A 13,733-nucleotide genomic window follows, 5' to 3' on the forward strand; every position below is an offset into this window, starting at 1 on the left:
CCACCCCGGGATTCTAGGAAGGAACAGAGTGGTGAGAAAGAAGTGGAATGCCAATAAGACCAACATGGACCCAGGCACTTTAGAGAGCTAGAGCCTTAAAATCTGGTGGCTCATAGGTCAAATCCAGCCCACGGATCTTTTTTGTTTGGTCCACACAGTTTAAAAAAGTTTTTCAGGTTAGCTACCAATATTTAAAAATCAGGAGGTATCTCTTAAATTTTGTAGTTTCTGGTTTCCCTTGAAAACTCCAAAGTTTGGACAGTACTGGGCCTGCATTACCATGGTTCCAGCTGAGTGGCAGTCACTCCCATTAGATTGGGTACACTTCTCCAGTTTGCCAGCATTTTAAGTCCTCACTATTTTTGATTCGCTATACTTGTCTTATGCATGTTCCACTATATTATGACTTTTCTTATAGTAAATAGAAAAATAAAATGTTCCCTGTACCCACGTTTCTACCTAAAGCAAGGAATAGAAAGGACTATGTGACTTAAGACTTCTAAAAATCTTATATCTGTCTGCATTCACATATTCATTTGATACACACATAGGGGGCATGACTAGTTTTTCAAATAAGTGAAGTACCTTTATACTAATTGATAAGAAACCACTGTCCCTAACTGTTCTGTGTCCTCTGTTTCCCACAACCACTGCAGCCCCTCTCCTGAAATCCAATGACCGAGGGATTAATGCCAACCCCAGCAAAGGGCTTTCAGGACTCTACAATGGTGCTAAGGTGCCCAGAGACATGGTTCATTTAGTGAGTTGGGAGTAGCAGTTTCCTTGGCCTAGGTTTGTCCTTATTTCTGCCTCTTTAAGACATCTCACCTCTGGCAATATCTACATTGATGATGAAATCCATGATATCCCAACTGGTCTCAACCCTCCAACCTAACAGCTCCCAAGAGCTTCCTGGTCCTCACTGGGACAAATGTTGGGAAACATATAAACTCCTCCCTGGAAGATGATGTCCCCAGGAATAATTGCAGCTTCAGGGAGGAAAGAGCCCACTACTATTTGCTTAAAGAGTCACGGGTGAAACACATGCTTCTATTTTGCTTCCTATTCCTCCACTATGTTTAATTTCCAAAGTGTCAAACGGGATGTCACCCACCTTGAACCCTGTGCCTAGGACTGGCCCTGGACTCTAGACATCTCACCAAGCTAACTTACTCTTATCTTTCAAGTCTCAAACTCAACACTGCCTCCTCCAGGATCATTTCTCCTGGGCTGTTTGGTGTTGCTTTCACTGCCCCCCCATTCCAGCACAATGTTGCCCTAGCCCGTTTGCTGTACACACTTCACGTGCACCATTTATCACCAGCTGACAGCAAAGCTCGTGGCACACAGTGGAAATTCAAAAAGTTGTCATTGCATAAATGAAGGAAGATTTCAGATTCCATAAACTGCATGATCTATCACGCACCAAGACTGTGAAGCGGTGCAAGTCACAGGTCCCTTTAGGTCTCTATTACCACCAGCATCTCCTGCCTGACTCTTAACACTTCCCAAACGGGACTTTCTCCAAAGGATTGCCTTTGGAAATTGCAACTCCCTCCCTAGAAAGTCAAAGGACCAAAGAGTTTCTTCCCTTCTCCCAGAGAAGCCCATGACTGGTAGAGGTATAACAAGCCCAACTCCTTTTCCTCCAGGTGGGATAAGGTCTGAGGTATAGTTTCTGCACCATTATCATGCCCAGGCTGGGGCTGGACCTGAGATCTCAACCTTGTTCCCTTTCCTCTCCTTTACCCCCATCCTTCAACTGTGTCTAATGGGAGAACCCAACTCTTGGCTCAGGGTCTGTCTCTGGGAGAACCCATTCTAGGACAAATTGGCCAGTGAGCATTTATCAAGCACCTCCTATAGATAGAACACAATTATCGAGTAACACCAGGAAGTAGATTGATGTGTGTGCTTCATTACCTTTGGCCTGCATCTTTAGGGATAGTGCAGTTCTAAAAATACTGAACCCTCAATGATACCATTTGAGCCAGCACTTAGTTATTTTGGCATTTTTAGAATAAAAACTTACCACAACAATGGGTAGCCCATTAAAAAAAAATGAAGGGTGCTAGAGAATCAATAGCCTTCTCTCTGAAGTCTTAGAGAAGGTGCCAACTCTGGATTTCCTTGGATGATTCTTCCGGTGGAACTTGCACCAGCTATAATCACATGGTTTTCCCAGATACCAAAATAGAGGAGTTATTTTGAAAGGTCAGTAATGGAATCTTGATGTTTGGAGTCCTAATTGAGGAAATCATTGATTGCCCCATTAATATTTTAACCTGCTTGAAAGATAAAGTAAAGGCTAATCTTGTTTTAAAAATACTCTACTAAAAAACATCTCTCAGGCACACACACATTTGATTCCATTAATGCTAGTGATAAAAATCATAGATCAGGGTTTCTCAACCTTGGCATTATTGACATTTGGGGCTAGATAATTCTTTGTTATGGGGAATGCTTGTGCATTGTGGGATATTTAGCAGCACCCACCCCTGGCTTCGACCCACTAAATGCCAGAAGCACATCTCCATTCCCACCCCAGCCAGTGGTGACAACCAAAAATATTTCAGGCATTGTCAAATGTTTTCTAGGGATAAAACTGTCCCTGTGTGAGGACCACTGATCCGAAGTGGTAAATTCCAGAGGTTGGAGGCTCAAGGGTATGAGAGTGGGTGTCAAAAGAGAACTCATTTCTATTCCTTTAAGTGTGATTGTGAAAGATAAAAGATGTCATCTGGATTCTGGAGATTACAAATAGAACCCTCTCTATAAATTGGCACCAGAGTGAATAGTTGAGGTCTGCTTCAAGACCAATGCAGACGTTTTTACACAGTGTCCTTCTTTAGAGAAGAGGTCCACATAGTAAAGAAGATTCTTTAAAAATGTGTGTTATGATTTGTCCTGATGATTAAAAGACTATCCGGGAACTCAAGAGACCAAATCTAACCACTGATTAAACAGATTTGTCCCTAACACTTTTGGGTCAGCTTCTCTTTACTGCTTAAAAAAAAGCAGGTCACAAACATCTGTTTTGAGTCCTTGGAAACTTGAAAAGATTAAAATCAAAAATAAGAAGAAAATAAACAAAGTTTATTTTACCATCTGCTTCCTAACGGCCTCTAACTTTAAATTATTGTGGTCGTAGAGAAGGACAGACATTCTAAGTCTTTTGAATCCCAAAGTATGCCAGTAAGGAGGCCTTTGCGGATAACTTTAAAGGCAGTGAGGATTACACTAAAGCTTTCTTTTGTTTGTTTGTTGTAAATCTAATTCAAAGCATGTATTTCCAGTCTCTTGGTGATGTATATATTAGAGTGAAGTCCATTGGCTGCCAAACCGTCTATGGTACATCAAGCTTCCATCAACTTAGAATCTGTTAGTGAAAAGTGTCGAACCAAAAACTTAATCCTTGGATATTTTGGATGCTTCTTAAAAATTTTAGAAAGAATTTCTGAAGGACACACGAATTTTCCTAACTTTATTTTGACCTACTTGATGCCATAACAAATAAAGTGGGTCATCCTCTTTGGACTCATTGAAATAGTTAAAGAGGAGGAAGCTTTTACCCATTATTACAGGTATTAAAGAGCTACCAGTTTCTGACCAATGCAGGCTTTCTTTTGACCAATACATAACCATTCTGTATTTTCTTCATTGTAGGTGGTTGTGGGGACTCATTCTTCCTCTTTGCTAACCTCTATTCGTGCGTCAAATGGAAGAGATGACTAAGTTTACTCTCCCAAATGAAGAGGAGGCTGTTTTTACATATCTTATGCTTAGGTCCTGCTGGAGTCAATTTGCTTATCCCCTCATCAATACCCAAAGCCAAAGATAGGACATGTCTTACTTATAATAAAGCCACCACACAATACTTGCATATGTTCCTGTGGTTGACCGTTTAGTATATCAACACTTGAATACTCTTCAGTGTTTGGCTCTTTGCAATTCGGGGTGTTTTTCTCAGGGTCTGACACACACAGTTAAATGGTTAAATATCTACTCTGCTGCATTTCTACTAAAAAGAACTAATGTTTGGCTTGTTTCTAATATAACTCATTATCGACACCATCTAGGAACTGGCAAAGTCAACAGCTGAGTGAGCTGCCTGGTGGTCCAAATTTTAAAGTGGCTGGATAAGGTTTCATGGGTTTCAAATCCCAAGTTCTAGTAATTATTTTGCGTTCTAGTAGGAGAGTCAGACCTTAAGCAAGGAATTACAAAAATAAACGTCAAATTACCAATTTGTTTAAAGCAGTGTTTTTCAACCTTGGCGCTCTTGACATTTTGGACTGTATAATTCCTTGGTGAGGGGCTGACCTGTGTATTGCAGGGTGTATAGTAGCATCTCTGGCCTCTATAGACCAGGGAAATTCTACACCTCTCCCCTCAAATTGTGATCTCCAAAAATGTCTCCAGACTTTGCCAAATATTCTCTGAGGGACACAGCACCCCTAAATGAGAGCCAAGAGGTACCAAGAAGACAGAGAGGTTCATGGTATTATCCAGAGTATACAGTCAGTGATGTAACACAGCCTGGACTACCTGTAAAGATTTCTCTGAGGTTAGGGGTGTCAGAGCTAAGATCCCAGTGGTTAATAGAAATTAACAAAGGCAAAGCGGGTAAGGAAAGCATTTCATTCATTCATTCATTCATTCATTCATTCATCCATTAATTCATTCATTCATCCAAGAGTTACTTAGTCTTAAAAAACCACTCCTTGGTTTTAAGATTTACTGTAAAGCTATAGCAATCAAGATAGGGTGGTACTGGCTAAGGGATACACACATAGGTCGGTAGAACCAGGAGAGTCCAGAAATACTCACACAGAAATGGCCTGTGGGGTTTTTACAAAGGACTAAGACAACCCAACTGAGAAATGCTAGCCTTTTCAGTAAGTGGAATTGGAACAATTAGATATGCATATGTTTTTTAAAAAATTAACCTCTTACCTACCCTCACACTTTATGCAAAAATTCACTCAAAACAGGTTGTCTGGGTGGCTCAGTTACTTAAGCATCTGCCTTCAGCTTAGGTCATGATGTCGGGGTCCCAGGATGGAGCCCTATATCGGCTCCTCAATGGGGAGTCTGCTTTTCCCTCTCGCTCTGTGTGCTAGCTTTTCTCTCACACACATAAATAAATAAGTAAATAAATCTTTAAAAAATTAACTCAAAATGTATCATAGATCTAATGAAATGAATAACTATAAAACATTTAAAAGAAAACAGAGTCAAATATCTATGACCTGGAGTTGGAAAGGAGATCGTAAAGATTACACTAAATGTATGGTAACGGAAGGAGGAGAAGAAGACGAAGAGAAAGAAGGAAGAGAAGGAGAAGGAGAAGAAGAACTTCATGAATGCCTACTATGTGTCAGTTCTGTTCTAGGTGCTGGTATATAGCAATAAGTAAGTCAAAATAAGTTCTATGCCTATAGAATTTCCCTTGTAGAAAGGGAGGACAGTTAATAATCAGGTAAAACAGAAGAGTGTGTAGAGGACTATTTCAACTAGAGTGGGCAGGGAAATACTTTCTTAAGAGGTGATCCTTTTTGCCAGTCCCTGAATAATGAGAAGAAGCCAGCCAAACACACACCTGGGGAAAATGAACTCCAGGCAGGGATAAAAACATGCACCTAGTGACCATAAGGGGATAGTTTGAGAATGTCTAGTCCCAAATCTCCTTTCTGTCCATTTGGAATCCTGACCCTAAGATTAAGAAACTGAAACCCAGAGCTATTTAATGGCTAAGCAGTTGTTTTAATGATACCTATTTCTGGTGTTCTTTTAGATACAAATAGACCGTATTACCATTGGCACAGTAGAAATCAAAGATCCACTGTTAGCAGAACTGGCATTGCTCTATTTTTCAGAACAGTTCGTCCAAGATCATATTGTCTGAGTGGTCAAGAGGAGCTTTCATGGGCTGTATCTGTCCTGTGGCTAAGAGAAAGAGCTCTTAAAATGTCGTTGGCTATAAATCTAACCCCCTTTCCCGAAGACAAAATTTACAAGAGAGATAAACAGCCTGCAATTCCTGTTAATAGAGTCTACAAGATTGCTTTATAATGAGGAAGGCAATTGACAAGATCATTTAAAAAGAAGTAATGTGGCAAGCCCATCCAGAGGGTATGTTTTCTAATAAAAAGGTTCTTGCCATGACATACAATATTTAGCAGAGCACTTTCCTCGTGTTTATTTTTCCCAAAATAGCGGCAGGTTCCAAATGCTAATTCGCCACCTTCATCCTGATAGTTTCCTAAGGATTTAGATTCCCAAAGGAGACTATTGAATTTTAGAGCCAAAAGTATCTAACCATCCCATTTTACAAAAAAAGTAACTGAGGTTCCGATGAGCTGAATGACTTGCCCAAGGTCATAAAATAATTGGTAACATTGCCAAGACAAGAACATCCTTCTCTAAGTATCCCAATCCATGTTTCTTGCCCTGCGTGAACCAATGCCTTTATTTTGCATAAATTGCTCATTAAAGGAAGTGTCTTATGAACTGAAATCCAGGCTTCCCTTTAGTGCTGCTCATCACATTAAACCAAGGGTAGGGACACCTGGGTGGCTCAGTGGTTGAGCGTCTGCCTTTGGCTCAGGGCATGAACCTGGAGTTTCCAGATCAAGTCCCACATCAGGCTCCCTGCATGGGGCCTGCTTCTCCCTCTGCCTGTGTCTCTGCCTCTCTCTCTCTCTCTCTCTCTCTCGAATAAATATTAAAAAAATAAATAAACCAAGGGTAGATTTTTGCCCTCCATGGGACATTTAGCAATGTCTGGAGACACTTAAGTTATCACAGCCTATGGGGAAGAGTCAATGAGCTTCTAGTGGGTAGAAGCCAAGGATGCTCCTAAACATCCTATAATGTACAGGAAAGCTCCCACAGCACAGAATTCTCTAACCAGGACATCAACAGTGCTGCCTTTGAGCAGCATTGCTCTGGGCTTTGGGCATTGCCTTTCTTCAGTAAACGTTCAGGTCAGTGAGATCTGGGCTTTTCCTGACTTGTTCTTGTCCCTGCTACCAGCAACTTGTCTGCGCTGCTGGCATTCAATGCATTCTCAATGCTTAACTGTTGAATAATTTAAGCCACGATGAAAGACAGCAATTCCTTCAAAAAGTGGTGGTGAGAGGCAGAAGAATTGCATAAACCAATGATTACTTCCCATAGTAAGTAGGAGTCTTTTTTTAAAAAAAGATTTTATTGATTTATTTGACAGATATATATATATATATATAGAGAGAGAGAGAGAGAGAACGAGAGCAAGCGCACCAGTAGGCAAAGCAGCAGGCAGAGGGAGAGGGAGAAGCAGACTCCCTGCTGAGCAGAGAGCCCGATGTGGGGCTCCATCCCAGGACCCTGGGATCATGACCCCAGCACAAGGCAGATACTTAACCAACTGAGCCACCAAGGTGCCCCATTAGGAAACATTTGACAGTTCATCCTTTTGGGATCACAGATGTCTTTGAGAATCTCACAAGAATTATGGATGCTTTCCTTATAAGAATACTATCCATAACAAATTTTCCGTACAAAAGGGCCAATGCACTCTCTAACGTAGTCGAAGAATCAGAAGTTCTGAGTCTAGAAAATAGTATAGAATGTTTTTTTCACTCTCCTCACCCTATGGAGAGTATAGTGAACCACTGGTTCAATACCAGCTGTCATTTTTTTTTTTTTCAGGAAAATTGGTTCCTCCTTTAAATGTTTTAAAATAAGGGACACCTGGGTGGCTCGGTAGTTGAGCATCTGCCTTTGGCTCAGGGCATGATCCTGGAGTCCTGGGATCGAGTCCCACATCGGGCTCCCTGCATGGGGCCTGCTTCTCCCTCTACCTGTGTCTCTGCCTCTCTCTCTCTGTATGTCCCATGAATAAATAAATAAAATATTTTAAAAATTAAAAAATAAATGTTTAAAAACGATTCAAATATGGAAATGGTCTAGACAGTATGAAATGAACAAGTAAAACTGGATCTATAAATCAATTTGGATAGACTTTTTAAAAAAGACTGGATACTTAATAAAACACTCATGTGGTAAGACAGCCTACATGCAAGTTTTAGAACACAGGTAAAACAATAATATGTAACATGCACACATACCTATATGGAAATTTGGAAGACTTCATGCAAAATTCATGATAATAGTTGCTCTTGGAGTTGGAGGTAAGAAAAAGCCTGGAGTTGAGTTTAGGGTACCCGGCTGGCTCAGTTCAGTGAATCATGTGACTCCTGAAATCGGGGTTGTGAATTTGAACCCCATGTTGGGTGCAGAGTTTACTGAAAAAGCAACCCAAGGAATAGGAAGCAAAAGTAACTTCACTTTTCTGTAAAGTATTAAATTTCTTCTGATTAAAAACAAAGGACAATAAGCAAACCTGCTAAAATTTTCAATCCTGACTGGCAGCTGCAGGGATGTATGTTATATTACATTCTGCACTGGTCTGTATTTTGAAAACATTTCTGAAAAAGGGGGAAAAATCAGATATACAGTGGAGGCTTTCAGTTACTGAGATGCTTAGAAAAATTATCTCTACTCATTCTCCAAAGTATACCCAGGTTCTCATAGGTTTACTGTGCATTTTGTTTTCTTTGGCAAAACAAGCAAACTGCCCCGAGATGCTTTGTATGCATGGTTTAGTTTTTATAGTCACTGATTCACAAGTGTATTTTGCTTTTCCTGCCCACCTAGTTCTTATTCATGGTAGGCAAGTCAATGTGGTTCCTCTTAAAATTTTTTTACTTTTTTCTGTATTTGGCCAGTTAGTAAAGAGATGCAGGGAGAGAAATATAGAGAAGTAGGAATGCAGAAACTTTCCCTTAGTACATGAATGGAAATAGAGTTATACTGATCTTATAAATGTTAGAACCAATTTAGATTATGTGATCATATGACAAAAAAAAGCCACTGTTGGAGCACAAATTATGTGCTCCAAAGACAGTGAATATCATCATCATTTTTGTTAATAATGTACAGCATTTGAAATCATGTAATTAGGAACATCATTTAAATGTTAGCAAGAAAATAGAAGCAGATGTTTGTATTGGAAAAGCCCTAGGCTAGAAGCCAAGCTGCCAAGATCCCACTTCCTCTTCCATTGTTAAATAGTCATGTGCTCTTGGGCAAGTCACCTTGACTGTCTGAGCCTCACTTTCCTGATCTGCAAAGTGAAAAGGCTGAAATGGATCAGGGGTCTCAAAGTGGGGGCCCTTGAGTCATATCAGGCTTGCAGATATGCTTTGTTTGGCTAAGTGGTTAAGATGGTTCCAAATCCGTTGTCAATATTTAATAATCAAGAGGTTTTAATAAAAATCCAGGATTCTGGATTCTCTTAGCAAATATGGCAACACTATTCCTGCAACATTGTTACCAAATAGTGGAGGTTACTAGAGACAGGGTGTATACTTTCTAATTTGCCACAGTCTCCACTACTCCCTCTTGTACACTTGAGCTGTTATACCCCTTTATTATCTTGCCTGGCCCCCTCTAGGCATTTCAGTTTGTAACTCCTGAACCAGAAATTCTCCAAATTCCTTCAAGTTTTATGATTTCTTAATGCTAAGAAAAAAAAAAAAGAGGGGGGAGTGATAGCGAGTTAACAAGGTATCCAAATGTTATAGACACATGGAAAAATGAAACTGGAAGAGCTTCTATTTATTTCGGGAATGGAGAGCTCTACGTTGAGCTAATGGAACTTCTGTTTCTTTGTTTTATACATTTTTAAAAGAAATAATAAAATCATGAATTTTTAATTAAATAATCCTAGAAGCATGAAAAGGAAGTATAATTATTAGAGTAGCCAGTCTTTGGAAAATCAGTACATCTAGAATAACATTTAAAAATAGTCTTTTAGAAATGACGGAATAATATCATATTATAGAGACTGGATTTTGAATCTTCCTCCAAATACACTCAGGTACACCCACACACGCATCCAGATGTTTGTGCTAACATATCCAAGTTTTAACCACCAGCAACTGAGAAACACCACACAGGCCAAAACACATGCCAGTTTGTAAACTCTCCAGTGAAAAAGCGTCCTTCCCAAAGTCACTACCACATTATCTATTCTAACAAGACTGGGATCTTTGTGATTAGGTAACATGGCTACAAAATAGCTACAAAACATGTGTTTTATTTCCCATGGAGTGTCCTTGCCCTTTGGAAGGAAAGACGATACTCTCTGAACACTCAGATTTAAGATTCCACTGGACTCACACTATTCACTAAGGAGCTAGACCGCAATGCTGGCCACTTTCCAAGGTGTTTCAGTCTGTGAAATGCCAAAAGAACATTATTAAAAAGCATTTTCACATATAAAAAGGCTTAGTGATGTACCCTCAAAAGACAGTTATGCATACATTATTATGAGGTTCCTCTTCTATCGCATTACTTCCGTCATCTGGAAGCAAGCAGTTAGCCTAGTGACACAAGTTCATGTTCACAGTTAATCATTAGCGACCACTTCATTTTAGGTTGAACCCTATGAAATTGCCAATATTTCACCTTTAAACCCCAACGGCTATTTCCTATTATTTATTTATTCCTATTATTTAACTTAATATCAACCTGGGCTTTTTAAAATTTTTCTAATTTCGGAACATCAAAACTAGTACGCTGACAATAAAACACTTATTTATGTTTACGTCATGTGACGTAGGCAAAGATTGAAGGTAATGGCTTAATACTTCTGCTAATGAAAGAAGAGATTTTAATTTATCTCAATGTGTATGCAAAGGCCATGCGGTGAAATGAAAAGGCTTCGGTTATAATCAACACTCCCCATGGAAGCATGAAGTCACAGGTCACTCGCTGTTCTTTGTGTAGTAAGAAGTTTCAGAGTCAGAGGTGTGTGTCTAGGGCTTACACAGAAGTACAGGATGCAGTAGTACCCTTTAGGTATGGGCAAAGAAACTTGGAGTGTGTCTATACATGGCTGTTATTCTCATGAACACTTCTTGGTCATCTAAAATGTGCTTTAGAAAGAAAACACAATGACTGACATTGGACAGCTAAGTAGCTACATCTATGGTTAATGTATCTAATATTACTGTGATTTAATTTTTAAGTCCCTATTAAGCATCCCAGAGGGGTGCCTGGGTTGCTCAGTGGGTTAATAAGTATCTGCCTTCAGCTCAGGTCATGATCTCAGGGTCCTGAGATCAGAGCCCCTCATTGGGCTCCACATTCAGCAGGGAGTCAGCTTCTCCTTCTCCCTCTCTCTCTGCCCCTTTCTCCATTTGCGCCCCTTTTCTCTCTCCCTCAAATAAATTAAATCTAAATAGGAAAAAGAAAAAAAAAAAAAAGAACCCAGAAATCAGTGTGATCTACCTAAACCATTACATTAGTAACAAAAGTACCAAAAAAGGCTGGGCCTCCTTTCGTGATACATGAGACCTCCATTTCCAGCGTCAGAAAGTTCTGGGATCCAATCTTAGCTCCTGACTTATCTGTTGTGTAACCTGAAGCAAGTCATTTCCCCTCTCTGGGCCTTGGTTTTCTCACACGTAGAATGGAGAGAACAAGAGTGCTTTCCTTCAAAAAGTGACTGACGAAATGAGACCTCTTATAGAATGTGTTTAACAAACATGTACATGTGTTCTATTTTTCTTAAGATTTTATTTTTTTATTCATGAGAGACACAGAGAGAGAGAGGCAGAGACAGAGGCAGAGGGAGAAGCAGGCTCCACGTAGGGAAGCCTGATGCGGGACTCGATCCCAGGACTCCAGGATCATGCCCTGGGCCAAAGGCAGGCGCTAAACTGCTGAGCCACCCAGGGATCCTCTCACATGTGTTCTTATTACAAAACTCACAGATATTTGCTCACTCACAAGCCTTTAGCTACAAAACATGCAAGCAGTATTCATGTTCTTACTCCAAACCTGATTTCATCAAGAAATCTTTAGAAAGCACAAACTCCTTGCAGCTAAGAGGACCAGGATGCTGCAGGGTTGCTGTGACTTCTCTTTAGATCTCTATTTAAAATAGTACAGAAAACAAAAAATCAAAGAGACCCAATTGTACGCCAGTACATCAGTAGGGAATTGGGCATATGCATTATGCTACATCAATATAGCAGATGATCTGAATGTGTGTTTGCACGTATATTTTTAAAAATCTAGACGCATATATGTTAAAGGTACTCATTCAGGGTGGTGAACTTATTGGTGATTTTCAATTTCTATTTTACTTACTTTTTGTATTGTCAAAAACTTGTCTAATGAGTATATATCTGTACAAATAAATAAGTACATAAATATAAATACGTACAGAAGCCAATACATAAATCTTTTTTTAATTTGGAAATAAAATATTTATGAAGCATGTTCTTATTAATTCAGGAGCTGAATCTCATGATGCATATACCAAAACATATTCCTTTATACTGTACAGAACTGAGATAACGAGCTTGTAAGTGGTGGTCCGAGGACTTTCCCGCACATCTGGAATCAAAGATCTCAACCTCCAACATTCCATTATGTACAGAATGATTGGTGAGGCCCTCATTTGTCACCCGGAAACTCTATATTTCAGGACAGAATTGTTTCCCCTTGCTGCTTATTGCTTTTGTTTGTTGTTGTTGTTCATATGTATTTATCTCATCTCACCAATTACTCTGTGTTTCTGAACGGTGAGATCCATCTCTTTTATCTAATGTGTTGCACAATTTCTGCCCAGTGCCCAGGCTAGCATTAGGCATTTAGTAGTCATCCCCAAAGTACAGGAATTGTTAGTTATTTTTTAATCTGAGTATGTTCCTCCGGCCATAGTAGCGATTATAAATGGGCAGTCCATGGGTGGATTTGACCTGCAAAACATTTTTCGAGTATAGAATATTTAAAAAAATTTTAGTTGCTTGCCAAGATTTTTTAAAACACTGAGAGATTTCATACCAAAACCCAGGTTTCCAGCTGTTCTTGAAAAATCAAAACATCAGGTCGATCAGATCAACACTCCCACATGGCACAGTGTGCTGAGAATGACAGTGGCTGTCTCCTTTAGAAGGGGACAATATGTTCTCCGTTTTGCCACAGTCTTCACTATTCCTGATTGCTTCACCTCTGTTCTAGTTTACTAGCTAATGTTATTGATCTGGTCCCTGACTTCGTTACTTCTGAGTTCTCTGCTTGGTTTCTCAAACTTACAAATCTCTGGGCCTTCACTGCTTGGCCTATATTCTGTTCAGGCTTTTGACCATACTCTTCTGTAACTGGAGCAATTTCTTTCAGGGAAGCTGCTTGGACATGCAGAATTCATCATGAAGTCCCTTCTGGATTCCTTCTTCCAGATGCATCTTTTCAACGTCTCTCTGTCCATCTTGTCTACAGGTTAAGTGCTTGTCACAGGGCCCCATACATTGTAAGCTCTCAAAACACCTCAATCTTACTATTATATCTTTTCATGTACCCATTTTTTTCTTCTAGATCATAAACTCGTTGCTACCATGAATGATGTTACTCATCTTTGTACCGATTTGTAGTCATTTGTACAAAATTGGTGCTTACTAAATGTACATTGAATTAAATAGGAATACACACACAGTATTTAACTCAAGAGTTTAATAATGTAGGGTGGGAAAAAAGAATCCCTAGGTCAATAAGATGGGGTGGGCATCGAGGGGTGTGGAGGGGAGAGCAACGCAGTATTTCTCAAGTAGCCCCCCGAAAAGCTTGTTAAATATGCAGATTTCCGGTCCCTGAAACTTCTGGAGCTGGAGTCC

At 39.8% G+C, this 13,733-nt stretch overlaps 1 long non-coding RNA gene across 1 annotated transcript in view; it reads left to right on the forward strand.

Moving 5' to 3' along the window:
• LOC144291211 (uncharacterized) overlaps positions 1 to 4,081 on the forward strand; it is a 33,670-nt gene extending 29,589 nt beyond the window's left edge. Inside the window, exon 6 of the long non-coding RNA XR_013358536.1 lies at positions 3,667 to 4,081. This is a non-coding gene — a long non-coding RNA (uncharacterized LOC144291211). The remainder of the gene's footprint in view (positions 1 to 3,666) is intronic.
• The last annotated feature ends 9,652 nt before the right edge of the window (positions 4,082 to 13,733 follow it).

Source organism: Canis aureus, chromosome 19 (assembly GCF_053574225.1).
Source record: "Canis aureus isolate CA01 chromosome 19, VMU_Caureus_v.1.0, whole genome shotgun sequence".
Classification (NCBI taxonomy): domain Eukaryota; kingdom Metazoa; phylum Chordata; class Mammalia; order Carnivora; family Canidae; genus Canis; species Canis aureus.